Source organism: Ricinus communis, chromosome 2 (genome assembly GCF_019578655.1).
Source record: "Ricinus communis isolate WT05 ecotype wild-type chromosome 2, ASM1957865v1, whole genome shotgun sequence".
Taxonomy (NCBI): Eukaryota; Viridiplantae; Streptophyta; class Magnoliopsida; order Malpighiales; family Euphorbiaceae; genus Ricinus; species Ricinus communis.
Window position 1 is genome coordinate 17,780,316 of NC_063257.1, and position 17,657 is coordinate 17,797,972.

Consider the following 17,657-nt stretch of genomic DNA (forward strand, 5'->3'; position numbering starts at 1 on the left):
TTCAAACTACGATGGTCTCAAAAAATAAAGTTGGAATTCAGTTCTTCCCAGACTGCATCGTATGGATCTATGTCATTGGATCTTACTTATTTGGCAGAGATCTTCTTGTCGTATTCGACACCTATCATGCTGCGGAGAAACTTCAAATTTTGCCAACAGGACTTAAATATATGCGTCAGTTTCAACCTTATACTCAAAGTCCTAATCAATTCTCCATAACAGAGGTCCCATCTGATTTCGCACACTTAAGAGAATTATTTGTGCCATGCCGCTCGACTCCCACTTGAATTTCCACCATCCTTCTCCTCCTGCATGTAAATCCAAATTTCTTCATTACCCTTCCTTTCAAGCTAAATGAAGATATTAATCCAACCAAAGCCGGTCATCCCGGAATGTCTCCTTCCGACTTAGCTTTGGCAAGACAAGAATGTCAAGAATCGCTTCAGTAAGGTTTAATTGAACCAACCCAGTCTCCTTGGGCATGTCAAGCATTCTTTGTGGAAAACGAACAGGAAAGATAAGGGAAAGAAAAGGCTTGTGATTGACTATAAGCCTTTAAATCATTTTCTTTCAGATGATAAGTTCCCAATTCAAAATCTCTTCCCTACTAGTTCGTCTTCAAGGAGTGACTCTCTTCTCAAAGTTTGACTTAAAGTCGGGGTTTTGGCAGTTAGGCATTCATCTCGATGATGATATAAGATCGTCAGATTCCGACGACAATATCATGGACCGTCATGCCCTTTGGCCTTAAAACGGCTCCTTCTATTTTCAAAGGGCAATGATCCGGATTTTGAGCCACTTCGGATACTTGTATCATCTATATAGATGATATTCTCCTCTTTCTAAATCATGTGAACATGAAGAGCTTCTTCGGCTTTCACAGCCTTGGTTCATTCATACCAGTATAATGCTCTCGGAAAGAAATCATACATTGGGCAATCTGAAATGGATTTTCTTGGCCTCGAAATTGAAGAATGGGCAATATGAAGCAGGCCCTCATTTGGCCCAAGAACTGAGGCATTTTCCGATGAGAATCTATTAAAAAGCAAGTTCAACAATTTCCGGGCATAATCAATTACATTCGAGATTTTATTCCAAAGGCCGCATTCCCATACAAAGGTTCTAACCGCTCAACCGAAAAGGATGCTAGCCCATGGGCCCAAGCCCATACCGAAGCGCTAAACTACTAAAACAATTGGCCCAAAAGACTCCTCCACTCTCTATTCCCTGCCGATGATGCACAAATTTGATTCTCGCAAACTGATGCTAGTGACTTTGCTTGGGGTGCCCTTCTTCCTGCAAGAACAAAACAAAAGGAATCATTATGCAAATATGTATCAGGCGTTTTAAAGACAGTGAGCTTCAGATCATTCCAACATAAAAGAGATTTTGGCTAAGTATGCAATTCAAAATGCGAGTTCTTCCTTGCTTCAAGACATTTCATTGTCGGAATGGACAACTCCAATTTTCCCTCGCATTCTGGAGTTCAAAGGTCGCCAAATTCCCGATAAAATGCCTTCCGCCTAAAAGAGTGGTTCTCTCCGTATGATTTTGAAGTTCAACACATCCAAGGTAACAAGAACCTCATTCCTGATTTCTTATCTCGCCTCTCCAAGCCCTTCACAAATCCCCCTAGTCCTTCTTTCTTTATCTTCATGGCTCAGTTTAGCCATCGAACCACACACCCAGATCAACCAGCCAACCTGTCTATTCCTGAATTTGAACTTTGGATCTACAGACGCATCTTAGCCTTTTATAAAGATGTTGTGCCTCATCCAGAAGACTTTGCTGCTTCATTTCCATTGAGACTTTTTCCTACCATAACAGAGACATTTCCCTCAACATCTAAGTAATTCTGGTACCTTTGGTATCTTACATGTCTATATCATCTTCCCGTAGAGCTCCCATTACTACAGACCTTATGGTTTTTGCATAGGGAAGAAAATAAGTCACATCCCGCCCGCGCTTTTTCCCGTTATTTGAAAACCATCATGCATGGCAACATCGTCTCAGAAGATTAGTTCATCAAGCAGGCCTTCTCAATATGACAGATCATGCAAAGGCTTTAACTTATCACACCATCCTCTTTCTCCACCAACAACACAATAAAGAGGACACTGTCTCAACAACCATCACTCCCTGGAAAACCTTCCATGGCCGCTTTGAAGAAATGCCTTTCACTATCAAACATGCTCTACATCATAAGGGAAATGAACTCAATCATTCAACTAATGAAGCATTCCCAGTAATCAGCATGCACAGGAGACCCTCAGATCAAAGACGACTAATTTCTCCTACTTCTTCAACACCTTCTACCTCATCCAGTCATCAAAATGAAGCCACATCATCAATGAAGATAAACCCAGCTTTCCTAGAGCCATGGTCACAACCAGAAGAACCTCCTCCATCAGATTCTCAATTATTGTCTCAAGAAATATCTCGAAAATCTCCTCGATGCTATTCATCTGACACACCTGGCCCATCACGACGCATTCGTCATAATTATGGCATAAGTGAGTCAGACGACTCTGATGAAGACTACTCAGAACATGGACCCACCAATAAGCGTATTTGGTGAGGATCGGATAAGCCACTCACAAAAAGCAAGATGCTCCACTAAGAAGATGCTCTATATTATTGTACTTAAAGTAGATAATTTTGGCGTTTTATGTCACATGTTTTACTTCTTTATGAAAAGGAATATATTCCTTTCTAGTGCGCATGCATTAAGCATAGTAGTCTTGCCAGGTGGCAAGAGTTTGTGGTTTGTAAGTTTATCTTGACGTTTCCCCTTCTCCTATATAAAGGAGGGTTCGTCTCTCTTGTAAATTCAGGTTGTGTGAGGAATAAACACTTATCTTTCTCTTATCTTTCATGGCTTTCTAATTTCTCTCTATTCTTCTTCTCTAACCTATGGCAATGAATTAGCTGTTGCTACGATCTGTTTCTGTTATAATCCAAAAGGGCTAACTCGACTAACTCGGCTATTCGAGTTTCAAAGAAGCAGAAAGACCCCCATGGCGAGGTGGCTCTTTGGTCTTAGCTTAAAGAAACTCTCTTGCCTTGCATTTAGTCCATTTTGAAGAATAAAAGCCATTCGGCTATGATTAAGCCTTTGGGCTTAATTCATATTTATATGGGTTCTTATCTTTTGGGTTTTAGATTAAGTAATTGTTTTAGTTTTTCTTTATTTAATTAAGAATTATTTTATTAGGTATGAGTTATATGTATTGTGTGTGGAGGTACAATTAGATGCACATAATTAGTTGTCATTTGGGAGTTACAAAATGAGTGACATCAATGTAAAAATAGCCACTTTTAATGAGTTTTAAGGGGAATTAAAGGGAAAAACGTTGGGAAGCTCAAAAGACACCCATTTAGGTTTCTTTGTCTTGTTTTGGCTATAAATATCAAAGCCAAATCCATTTGTAAATATAGAATTTTGAATTATAATCTTTGTTTGCTCTTTGTGAGTGTTTTTGCTTAAGTTCTTGTATGAACTTTGAACTTATCAAACTATTTTTAGTTTGTATGCTCTCTAACCAAAATCTTGTGTTTGGTTCTTAACTTATCAAATCATGCTTGGTTTGTGGCGTTTGGAGTTGAATTCAAGTGCTAGTTTCATTGTTGGAACTAGTTTTTCCTAACTTCACTTGAGGAGATCCTTGGCTTTTGAAATCATCTCGATTGGAGGGTGTTTTCTTGCATTCCATATGTATCATAACTCATTAGTTATTGGGGTATGTGGTTGCTAAGATGATGATTTCCTATCATTTGGTATCAGAGCTTGCTTCAAGTTGAGGTTTGCTTATCTTTGTGTTTTGTGTGTTATTAAAGTTTCTCATCTTGATGTGAATCGAAGTTCAAAGCTTAAAGAGATCCAAGATCCATTAATAGTAAAAGAAGGCCCAATCACAAGGTCCAAATCCAAGAAGCTTCAACAAGCCATATTAGGTTTAATTAGGGACATTTGGAAAGCCCAAGAATTTCAACCCAATAAGGCATCCATGGAGGCCCAAGGAATAATATTTAACTTGTTTTTGTGTTAATAACAATTAGGGTTACATGTAGCCACCATATACAAGTTAATGGGGTAATTAATACCAAGTAATGGCTATCAATGTGGGTAGTGGTTATTAAGAGCCACCATATACAAGTTAATGGGGTAATTAATACCAAGTAATGGCTATTAGTGTGGGTAGTGGTTACTAAGGCCATTTAAGAGTAAAAGTAATCCTATGTGTGTGAGTCTATTTTAGTAGTGTGTGCATGGACTTGTACTCTATATAAACAAGTCCTTTTCTTTCTTTTGGGGAGATTGAATTTGATATATGAATTATAACTTTGTTTGAGTTTTATTGTGAGGAATTTTGTCTTTAATTTCTTGCTTAAACTTTGTGACTTATCAAGCTTTATTCTAGCTTGTGGTGTCAAAATCTAAATCTTTCTTTTCTTGTTATTTATCAAACTTTCTTGTTTGTGGCATAAGAGAAAATTCAAAGTCTATCTTAGTATCTTTATCCTTATTGGTAGAGGGGTTAAGTAGCATCCATCTTCTTACTTCAATCTTTAAACGATCCAAATTTTTGGATTAAATTGATAATTTCTAGTTTTCTTCTAATTCAACTTATCATAGTATTTTTGCTATTGGGGAGTTAATTGATGAAACCTACAATTCCTATCATAAGTGGTATCAGAGCTTGCTTCAAGTTGAGGTTTGCTTTTCTTTGTGTTTTTTGTGTTATTAAAGTTTCTCATCTTCTCTACTTTTTTTTTGTGCCGAATTCTTCTTGTTTCAATTTTGTCCTTCTAATTACTCTTTGTTTTAAAGTTTACACCTTTGTGTTCACTAAATAAATTTTTATTTTCCCTTCTTGTTAATCTCTTTATGTAGTTTTCTTTTCTTTTTCTTCAAATTCCATATCATATTTTTTGTTCTTTCCTTCAAACGTCTTTGTGGTTCTTTATTTCATCTTTATTTCACCTTAGACGTAAAGAAAAAGAAAAAAAGAAATGTTTCATGAAGCTGAGTTCATTAGACATTGTCGAAATCTTCGGTATCAATCTTATGATAATATGTGGGGTCAAAGAAATGATCGTTATGAAGACTGTGGACAAAATTTTTATTCTTCCAAATCTAAACCTAAGAGGTTAGATGGACAACCAAGTCAAGTTTTTGTTGATGAATTGTCCAAGGAGAACAAATCTTTAAGAATCGGTCTTGAAGCCTTTAAGCATGAGCTTGAAGAGTTCAAGATGTTGACTAATAGCTTTCTTAAGCATCTTGATAGGAAATCATCATCTTAGCAACCACACACCCCAATAACTAATGAGTTATGATACATATGGAATGCAAGAAATCACCCTCCAATCAAGATGATTCAAAAACCCAAGGATCTCCTCAAGTGAAGTTAGGAAAAACTAGTTTCAACAATGAAACTAGCACTTGAATTCAAATCCAAATGCCACAAACCAAGTATGATTTGATAAGTTAAGAAGCAAACACAAAATTTTGGTTAGAGAATGCCACAAACTAAAAATAGTTTGATAAGTTCAAAGTTCATGCAAGAACTTAAGCAAAAACACTCACAAAGAGCAAACAAAAATTATCATTCATCAATTCTATTCTGCTTGTGGTGTTCAAAATCCAAAATCTTTATTTTTTTCATTCTTTACTTATCAAACTTTCTTGTTTGTGGCATGTTGCGAAATTCAAAGTGCTGTTCTAACTATTTTATCACCATTCAATTTATAAAGTGATTGGAATAGTTAATTTAACTTCAATCTTGAAAGATCTAGGGCTGTTTCAAACTATTGGAGGGTGTCAATTTGTATTCCATATGTATCATAGCTCTTTAGCTATTGGGGTGTATGGTTGCTAAATTGGTGAATTCCTATCAATTGGTATCAGAGCTTGCTTCAAGTTGAGGTTTGCTTATCTTTGTGTTTTGTGTGTTATTAAAGTTTCTCATCTTCTTTAATTTTTTTTTTGTGCCGAATTCTTCTTGTTTCTATTTTTTCCTTCTAAGTACTCTTTGTTTTAAATTTTACACCTTTGTGTTCATTAAATAAATTTTTGTTGTCCCTTCTTGTTAATCTCTTTATGTTGTCTTTTTTCTTTTCCTTCAAATTCCGTATCATATCTTTTGTTCTTTCCTTCAAATGTCTTTGTGGTTCTTTATTTTCATCTTTATTTCATCCTTAGACGTGTAAAAAAAAAAAGAAATGTTTCATGAAGCTGAGTTCATTAGACAATGTCAAAATCTTCGTTATCAATCTTATGATAAGATGTAGGGTCAAAGAAATGATCATTATGAAGACTTGTATACAAAATTTTTATTCTTCTAAATCTAAACCTAAGAGGTTGGATAGACAATGATATGGAATCAGTCCAACAAGAGGTCCATCACACAGCTCAAGTGCAAGATAATGATGCTATGGTCCATGCCTTGCTAGTGCATGAAAATGCTAAGCAAAGATTAGAACATTTCATGGGATTCTCATCAAAACAAACCTTTATCACTTGCCTTAATTGGATGGTTGAATAAAAGCTTGAAAAGGGGAATATTTGCTGCTCATTATGTTCAGTTTTTGCTGTTCATAAAGGTGGACATTTTTGGAATTATTCCTTACTCTATTTGCTGCTCATTATGTTCAGTTTTTGTTGTTCATAAAGGTGAACGTTTTTGGAGTTATTCTTTGTTTAATTTGCTGTTGGAATTTTAGTTTTAAGTGTGTAATAAAACCTTTGTAATCATCCTTTAATAGCTGTTACAAAGATTTTCTTTATTTAGCACTTTTATTTGCTGTTTAATTAGGGATGTTACAAGGGAATGTGAATCCTTGTAGCTGGTCAGTTTTTAGGAGGAAGTTGAAGAGTTTATCTATGTCATGTAACTCTTCTAGTGGTTGAGTATAAATAGAACTCATGGCCAAGTGTTATAGGCATTGAGAGTTGAAAACAAATCTGATTTCTTTGTGAAATTATTCTAAGTGTTTTACTTTGTGTTTACACGCCCTTTTGCTCTTACTACTTAGTGTTTGAGAGTAGAAGTTTGAGAGTGCTTTACTTAGTGTCTTGTTCTTTTATTTGTTCCCTACCATTCAAAGTACTCAAACTCATTCCAAAAATGATCCTATCCCTTTTCCACATCAATTGGTATCAGAGCTTAGGCTTTGGAGAGTGTGAGTTTCGTAAAAAAAAAAAATGACATGCCGAAAACAGTATGAAGGTTTTGATTCAGATCTCCCTTGTTCCTGAAGATTTTTGAGTGTTTCTTGAGTTTAAATTATTTTTCTCTTTGAGAGTTTTGTGATTGTAAAGTGACAAAATTTTTGAAGTCCGTTTGATATTTTTCTTGGTTGATTAAAATTGCACACTATTGTAATGGAAACAAATCAGTCTAATTCAAATGTTGGTCGCTATCATGAAGCAACTTCGTGAGCTACAAGGAGACTTGAGGAAACATGAAGCTAGGATGGATGCCATTGCGGAACTATCCTTAAAGATGGGAGAACGTGTTGGAGACTTGGAGAACACAGTAAGCTCCGTGGGAATCCTACCTATCAAACTTTCAAGAAGAAGATAGGAGTTTCAAATTGGAACTTCCCCGAATTTGATGGCTCAAGTGATCCGGAAAACTTCTTAGATTGGGTTCAAGAATGGAAAGTGTCTTTGATTATAAAGACTTTGATGATAGGAGGAGGTGTAAGATGGTTGTCCTTAAATTAACAAAGCTTGGCCGGGCTTTGGTATGACAATCTAAAAGCCAAGAGACGAAGAGAAGAGAAAGAAAAGATCGAGTCGGGAGAAACTCAAGAAGAAAATGGAGAGGCGTTGGGTACCACGTGAGTATGAGCAAGATCAATATGTCAAGCTAACTCGACTAACTCAAGGCGATCTCAGTGTTGATGAGTATGTTCGTGAATTTGAGAGGCTAGGCTTGATGTGTGACTTGCAAGAGAAGGAGCCCCTCAAGATTGCTCGTTTCACTAAAGGGCTGTCCAAACCCATCTCTCACAAGGTAGATCTTATGAGCTTTTCTACTTTTGATGAAGTTATGACAGTAGCTAGGAAGGTGGAAGCACAAGTGAAACAGGAGAAGCCTAAGGCGAACACAAGTGGCGTCAAGACTCCATATAAACCATACATACCTTTTGGAAGAGTGAGTCTTCTTCTAGCTCTTCTAAACAACTTTCTTCTACTAATCCTTCAAAGTTTCAAAGTGGAAAATCTAGTTTTAAGCAAGAAGGATTCAAGAGGACTTGTTACAAGTGCCAAGAACGTGGGCATATTGCTAGTGAATGCCCAAAAAGGAATATTCTCACAATTCACCCGAGTGAGGAGGATTCTTACAGTATGAATCCGAAAGTAACAATGAAGATGTTGAGGAGTATGATGCGAGGAGAATGACAACCCTCTTTGTGGAGTTGTTAGGAGAGTCTTACATTCCGAACCTCTCAAAGACATGCAAGAACGAGAGAACCTTTTCCATATAAGGTGCAAGGTTCTTGATAAGACATGTGATGTGATTGTTGATGGAGGATCATGCACGGATGTGGCATCCACAGAACTTGTCAGTAAGCTTAAGCTTCCTCTGCGAAATCATGCTAAGCCTTACAAATTGAATTGGTTGAATAATGAAACTGGTTTGAAGGTCAAGAAACAAGCTTTAGTTTCATTTACAATTGGCAATTATCATGATGAACGTTGGTGTGATGTATTGCCTATGAGTGCATGTCATATTTTGCTTGGTAGACCATGGCAATTTGATAGAAATGCTATACATGATGGTGTTTCTAATATATATACTACATTACCACGGGTGGAAAAAGATTAGATTGTTGCCTTTGCCTCCTAAGGTTGAACCTATGGTGGAAAGGAGACCTAATTTTCCCGATTTCCCGAGGAAAGAGTTCGAAAAGAGTGTGCAATGGAGGGAGGAGGGTTTGTACTTCTTGTTAAACCCATTTCTAATGTTGTTTCCTATGCCACTAACTCTTTGTCTTTGAGTCATTTGCTTGAAGAATTTTCTGATGTATTTCCTAGTGATTTACCGAAAGGACTGCCACCTTTTCGTGGGATTGAGCATGCAATTGACTTAATCCCGGGAGCCCTATTGCCTAACAAAGCAGCCTATCGGTGCAATCCCGAGCAAGCTAAAGAGTTGCAAAGGCAAGTGGAAGAACTAATGGAGAAAGGTTATGATAGGAAATCATCATCTTAGCAATCATACACCCCAATAACTAATGAGTTACGATACATACGGAATGCAAGAAAACACCCTCCAATCAAGATGATTCCAAAACCCAAGGATCTCCTCAAGTGAAGTTAGGAAAAAACTAGTTCCAACAATGAAACTAGCACTTGAATTCAACTTCAAACGCCACAAACCAAGTATGATTTGATAAGTTATGAATCAAACACAAGATTTTGGTTAGAGAATGCCACAAACTAAAAATAGTTTAATAAGTTCAAAGTTCATGCAAGAACTTAAGCAAAAACACTCACAAAGAGCAAACAAAGATTATCATTCCAAATTCTATATTTACAAATGGATTTGGCTTTGATATTTATAGCCAAAACAAGATAAAGAAACCTAAATGGATGTCTTTTGAGCTTCCCCACGTTTTTCCCTGTAATTCCCCTTAAAACTTATTAAAAGTGGCTGTTTTTACATTGATGTCACTCATTTTTGTAACTCCCAAATAACAACTAATTATGTGCATTCATTTTGTAACTCCAAATTATGACTAATTATGTGCATCTATTTTGTAACTCTAAAAGACAACTAATCACACCATAACTTAAGAAAAACCTAATAAAATGAAAATAAAAAAAAGGCTTCAAATGAATCTTATTGGACCTACGAGTTCAGCCCAAACTTATTGCACTAAATTGATGATTTTGGATCCTTTTTGCAATCCTAAATCTTGGACTGAGCCTTGTTGTGTTTGAACACTCCAAATGTCTTTAATTAAGCCCAACAAAGCTTCTTGCATACTTTTGGACTTGGATCTTGTCATTGGACCTCCTTGAAAGCTTAAAGGATCATTTGTAATTCTTGTCTTTATTGCATCAGGATAGCATCATGGTGGTGGTTGATCGATTTTCAAAGATGGCTCACTTTGTTGCGTGCCATAAAACGGATGATGCATCCAAAATTGCTGACTTGTATTTTCGTGAGATCATTCGTTTGCATGGTGTTCCAAGATCAATTATTTCAGATAGGGATTCTAAATTCCTAAGTCACTTTTGGAGAATTTTATGGAAGTTGGTAGGTACTAAGCTTCTTTTTAGTATTTCCCATCATCCTCAAACTGATGGCCAAACGGAAGTGACTAATAGAACACTTGGATCTTTGTTGCGTGGACTTGTGAGTAAAATGCAGAAAGATTGGGATATCAAGTTGGCACATGCTGAATTTGCCTATAATAGATCACCTTCTTCAACTACAAGTCGTGCTCCTTTTGAGGTGGTCTATGGGGTTAATCCTCTTCTTCCTGTTGAACTTGTTCCATTGCCAAGAAAGGACTTAGTCCATGTTGATTCAAAGAAAAGATGGGAAGCATTTCAGAAAACATGTACTCAAGTTAAGGAGAAAATTGAAGCAATGAATGCAGTTTACAAGGCAAGAGCTAACAAGAGAAGAAAAATGTTCACCTTTGCTAAGGGTGATAGAGTGTGGTTACATTTGAGGAAGGAACGTTTTCCTAATCTTAGAAAAAACAAACTCATGCCTAGGTCAGATGGTCCATTTCGTGTGTTAGAAAAGATTGGAGAAAGTGCTTACAAACTTGAACTTCCAAGTGAGTATGGTGGTGTAAGTGCAACTTTCAATGTGGGGGATTTAACTCCATACCTTGATAATGAAAGTTTGAGGACAAACTTTTTCGAAGAGGGGGAGAATGATATGGAATCAGTCCAACAAGAGGTCCATCACACAGCTCAAGTCCAAGATAATGATGCTACGGTCCATGCCTTGCTAGTGCATGAAAATGCTAAGCAAAGATCAGAAAATGCTTCCCATCTTTTCTTTGAATCAACATGGACTAAGTCCTTTCTTGGCAATGGAACAAGTTCAACAGGAAGAAGAGGATTAACCCCATAGACCACCTCAAAAGGAGCATGACTTGTAGTTGAAGAAGGTGATCTATTATAGGCAAATTCAGCTTGTGCCAACTTGATATCCCAATCTTTTTGCATTTTACTCACAAGTCCACGCAACAAAGATCTACGTGTTCTATTAGTCACTTCCGTTTGGCCATCAGTTTGAGGATGAGGAGAAGTACTAAAAAGAAGCTTAGTACCTACCAACTTCCATAAAATTCTCCAAAAGTGACTTAGGAATTTAGAATCCCTATCTGAAACAATTGATCTTGGAACACCATGCAAACGAATGATCTCACGAAAATACAAGTCAGCAACTTTGGATGCATCATCCATCGTATGGCACGCAACAAAGTGAGCCATCTTTGAAAATCGATCAACCACCACCATGATGCTATCCTTTCCCCTTTGAGTCTTTGGAAGCCCCACAATAAAGTCCATACTTACACTTTCTCAAGGGGCATCAGGGACGGGTAAGGGATTGTAGAGACCTTTATGGAAGGTACTCTTAGACTTTTGACAAGTAGAACATCTCTCCACCACATGGGTCGCGTCTTTTATCATGTGTGGCCAATAAAAGTGTTCATTAAGTATGTCCATGGTCTCGTGAACACCAAAGTGACCAACAATTCCACCTCCATGGACTTCCATAATCAAAAGCTCACGAACACCACACTTAGGGACACAAAGTTTGTTCTCTTTAAATAAGAAACCATCTTGAACTATGAACTCCTGAGTAGGCTTTTGAAATACAGTAGCAAAGCATTCATCATTCTCATATAGACCTTATAAATGTTCAAAGCCTAGAACTTGAGTATGGACAGTAGCAAGTAGGTAACGTCTCCTTGAGAGAGCATCCGCAACAACATTGTTTCTTCCCTTCTTATACTTCGAATGGAAAGTGAAAGATTGCAGGAACTCTACCCACTTGGCATGTCGATGATTCAGCTTTTGTTGGCCATGTATGTACTTAAAGGCCTCATGATCCGAATGAAGAACAAAAGGTTTTGGCCTTAGATAGTGAGACCAATGTTCTAAAGCTCTAACAATCGCATAGAACTCACGATGACAGCCATCTTACACCTCCTCCTATCATCAAAGTATTTATAATCAAAGACATTTTCCATTCTTCGAACCCAATCTAAGAAGTTTTCTGGATCACTTGAGCCATCAAATTCAGGAAGTTCCAATTTGAAACTCCTATCTTCTTCTTGAAAGTTTCGATAGGTAGGATTCCCACCGGAGCTTGCTGTGTTCTCCAAGTCTCCAACATGTTCTCCCATCTTTAAGGACAGTTCCGCAATGGCATCCATCCTAACTTCATGTTTCCTCAAGTCTCCTTGTAGCTCACGAAGTTGCTTCATGATAGCAGCCAACATTTCAGAATTGGACTGATTTATTTCCATTACAACAGCATGCAATTTTAATCAACCAAGAAAAATATCAAACGGACTTCAAAAATTTTGTAACTTTACAGTCACAAAACTCTCAAAGAGAAAAAAATTTAGACTCAAGAAACACTCAGAAATCTTCAGGAACAAGGGAGATACGAATCAAAACCTTCGGACTGTTTTCAAAGAACGTAATCGCTTTTTTTTTGTACGAAACTCACACTCTCCAAAGCCTAAGCTCTGATACCAATTGATGTGGAAAAGGAATAGGATCATTTTTGGAATGAGTTTGAGTACTTTGAATGGTAGGGAACAAATAAAAGAACAAGACACTAAGTAAAGCACTCTCAAACTTCTACTCTCAAACACTAAGTACTAAGAGCAAAAGGGCGTGTAAACACAAAGTAAAACACTTAGAATAATTTTACAAAGAAATTAGATTTGTTTTCAACTCTCAATTTTTCAAATAAATCTCTCAAATGCAACATATGCTCACTTTCAGATTTGCTATATACTAAAATATCATCTAAGTATACAACAATGAACTTATTGAGAAAAGGTCGAAGTACCTCATTCATAAGTCTCATGAACGAACTAGGGGCATTGCAAAGTCCAAATGGCATGACAAGCCACTCATACAACCCTTGTTTCATTTTGAAAGTTGTCTTCCATTCATCATCTTCTCGAATTCTCATTTGATGGTAGCCACTCCTCAAATCAATCTTGCTGAAAATTTTGGCACCACTCAATTCATCAAACATATCTTGGAGCCTAGGCATAGGAAATCAATATTTGATAGTTATGTTATCGATTGCACGACTATCAATACACATTCTCCATGTTTCTTCTTTCTTAGGCACTAAAAGAGCCGGAACAGCACATGGACTAAGGCTCTCACACACATAACCTTTCTCCATTAGTTCTTCCACTTGCCTTTGCAACTCTTTAGCTTGCTTGGGATTGCACCTATAGGCTGCTTTGTTAAGCAATGGGGCTCTTGGGATTAAGTCAATTGCATGCTCAATCCCACGAAAAGGTGGCAGTCCTTTCGGTAAATCACTAGGAAATACATCAGAAAATTCTTCAAGCAAATGACCCAAAGACAAAGAGTTAGTGGCATAGGAAACAACATTATAAATGGGTTTAACAAGAAGTACAAACCCTCCTCCCTCCATTGCACACTCTTTTTCGAACTCTTTCCTTGAAATCAGAAAATTAGGCCTCCTTTCCACCATAGGTTCAACCTTAGGAGGCAAAGGTAACAATCTAATCTTTTTTCCACCCGTGGTAGTAACCGTATCTATATTAGAAACACCATCATGTACAGAATTTCTATCAAATTGCCATGGTCTACCAAGCAAAATATGACATGCACTCATAGGCAATACATCACACCAACGTTCATCATGATAATTGCCAATTGCAAATGAAACTAAAGCTTGTTTGTTGACCTTCAAACCAGTTTCATTATTCAACCAATTCAATTTGTAAGGCTTAGCATGATTTCGAAGAGGAAGCTTAAGCTTACTTACAAGTTCTGTGGATGCCACATCCGTGCATGATCCTCCATCAACAATCACATCACATGTCTTATCAAGAACCTTGCACCTTGTATGGAAAAGGCTCTCTCGTTGTTGCATGTCTTTGAGAGATTCGGAATGTAATACTCTCCTAACAGCTCCACAAAGAGGGTTGTCATTTTCCTCCGCATCATACTCCTCAACATCTTCATCGTTACTTTCAGATTCATAGCCGTAAGAATCCTCCTCACTCGGGTGAATTGTGAGAATATTCCTTTTTGGGCATTCACTAGCAATATGCCCACGTTCTTGGCACTTGTAACAAGTCCTCTTGAATCCTTCTTGCTTAAAACTAGATTTTCCACTTTGAAACTTTGAAGGATTAGTAGAAGAAAGTTGTTTAGAAGAGCTAGAAGAAGACTCACTCTTCCAAAAGGTATGTATGGTTTATATGGAGTCTTGACGCCACTTGTGTTCGCCTTAGGCTTCTCCTGTTTCACTTGTGCTTCCACCTTCCTAGCTACTGTCACAACTTCATCAAAAGTAGAAAAGCTCATAAGATCTACCTTGTGAGAAATGGGTTTGGACAGCCCTTTAGTGAAACGAGCAATCTTGAGGGGCTCCTTCTCTTGCAAGTCATACATCAAGCCTAGCCTCTCAAATTCACGAACATACTCATCAACACTGAGATCGCCTTGAGTTAGTCGAGTTAGCTTGACATATTGATCTTGCTCATACTCACGTGGTACCCAACGCCTCTCCATTTTATTCTTGAGTTTCTCCCATGACTCGATCTTTTCTTTCTCTTCAAAAAAGTTTGTTCTCAAACTTTCATTATCAAGGTATAGAGTTAAATCCCCCACATTGAAAGTTGCACTTACACCACCATACTCACTTGGAAGTTCAAGTTTGTAAGCACTTTCTCCAATCTTTTCTAACACACGAAATGGACCATCTGACCTAGGCATGAGTTTGTTTTTCCTAAGATTAGGAAAACGCTCCTTCCTCAAATGTAACCACACTAGATCACCCTTAGCGAAGGTAGGCTGTTTTCTTCTCTTGTTAGCTCTTGCCTTGTAAATTGCATTCATTGCTTCAATTTTCTCCTTCACTTGAGTATATGTTTTCTGAAATGCTTCCCATCTTTTCTTTTAATCAACATGGACTAAGTCCTTTCTTAGCAATGGAACAAGTTCAACAGGAAGAAGAGGATTAACCCCATAGACCACCTCAAAAGGAGCACGACTTGTAGTTCAAGAAGGTGATCTATTATAGGCAAATTCAGCATGGGCCAACTTGATATCCCAATCTTTTTGCATTTTACGCACAAGTCCACGCAATAAAGATCCAAGTGTTCTATTAGTCACTTCCATTTGGCTATCAGTTTGAGGATGATGAGAAGTACTAAAAAGAAGCTTTGGAAAAGAAGCTTTGAGTATTTTGAATTGTAGGGAACAAATAAAAGAACAAGGATAGAACGCACAAGTTTGAAACTGATTCAAGGATGTGACTGTTTTTTTTTTAGCAGCACAAAACACTAAGTAAAGCACTCTCAAACTTCTACTCTCAAACACTAAGTAGTAAGAGCAAAAGGGCGTGTAAACACAAAGTAAAACACTCAGAATAATTTCACAAAGAAATCAGATTTTGTTTTCAACTCTCAATGCCTATAGAAAATGGGTAAGTCCAATTCAAGTTGTCCCCATAAAGGGTGGCTTAACGGTGGTTAAAAATGAAAATAATGATTTAGTACCTCGAAGGACTATCACAGGGTGGCGTATGTGTAGTGACTATAGGAAATTAAATAAGGCCACTAGAAAAGACCACTTTCCTTTATCCTTCATTGATAAGGTTCTAGAGAAGCTAGCAAAATACTCATACTTTTGCTATTTAGATGGATTGAGTGGTTTTTACCAAGTTCCTATCCATTCGGATGATCAGCCCAAAACAACATTTACATGTCCTTATGGAACATATGCTTTTAGAAGGATGCCTTTTGGTTTATGCAATGCACCGGCCACCTTTCAAAGGTGTATGTGTTTAATTTTTAGTGATTTGATAGATGATTGTGTAGAGGTATTCATGGATGACTTTAGTGTATATGGTACTATCTATTCTCACTGTTTAGAAAATCTTTCTAAGTTCTTAATAGGTGTAAAGAGCATGAACTTGTTCTCAATTGGGAGAAGTGCCATTGTATAGTACAAGAAGGCATAGTACTTCATATGATTTCTGAGAGGGGTATTGAATTTGATAGAGCCAAAGTTGAGGTCATTGCAAATTTAGCCAAGAGTAAGGAACAAGCAGAAAAAAGGGCTAAAGGAAAGAGCATTGTGCAAGGAGAAGGTTCAAAACCGGGTATCTCTTCTAAATTCTATGCTCCCTTCCCCATCTACAATGCAATCGAAGGCCATAGGTATGAAAAATTTAAAAAGAAAGAAATGGTAAGTGCAAAATATTTACCTACTACTATTCTTGATCAAATTGGGTTGAATAAAAGGTCTGATTCTATGCTTAAGAAGATTGGTCTTTATCAATTTGCTCACATGAAACACAACACACACATCCAATTGAATCAAGAATTCTTTCGCACTTTACAACTTGATGATAATGATCATAAAATTCTTTATTTTCGCATGATAGGAATAGAGTATAAATTGACATATGCTTTGATGAAGAAAATTTTTGGTCTTAGTACTAGTGGTGGTATGTGTGAGCCTACAGAAGATTTTGTTGCAAAAGACTTTTGGATAGAATTAACGAATTCCATAAATTATGCTAGAAATCAAGCATATGTAAAATTTATTAAGGACCATCTTTATTAGTTGCTTCATAAGGGTATTTGTTGTTTGATTTTTGGAAATTCTAATCCTAGTTGTATAACAAGTCAATAAATTTTTCTGTTATGGTGTGTTAAAAATAAGAAAACTGTGAATTGGATCTATTGGATTTTTAATCATTTACTTGAGACTACTAGTGGTACGGGTTCTTTATCTTTAGGACACATTATTACTGTTATAGCAATTCATTTTATGGTTGATTCACAAGACGTTGCGGTTATGCATTCTATCCCTCTTACACACTTCACCAAAAATGCCTTTACGCAAGGTGAAGTTATTTATCCTTTCTTTGAGAGATGCTAGAAGCAAGTCGGTTTGGAACCAAGAAAAAGGTGATGACAGTGATGATGAAGAGGAGGAAGGAGAAGGAGGACAAGGAGAAGGAGTGCAAGGTGAAGGAGGACAATCAAGTGCTGCTCAAGTGGGTGCATCTAGACCACGATCAACTACACATGCTCTATTGCACCAACTACTTAACGGTCAAAATTTCTTAAGAGGTCAAAATCAACATCTTGATAATAGGCAATCAAGGACTGAAAGGGAGATAAGAAGATTGACTTATAAGTTTAATGGTTTCATGGAACATCAAAGGTTCTTTATTGATTCTCCACCACCATCCCTTATGAATGAGTGAGGTATGTTTTCTTACTTTATGATCTTTCATACTTCTATTCTAAATTGCTCAATGATATGGCTACATTGAGGGCAATATAGAATTTGAAAATGGCATTATCATGTTAGAAATTGCATTTTAGATTTCATATATCATGAATATTAGTTAGTTATATGTTATGTT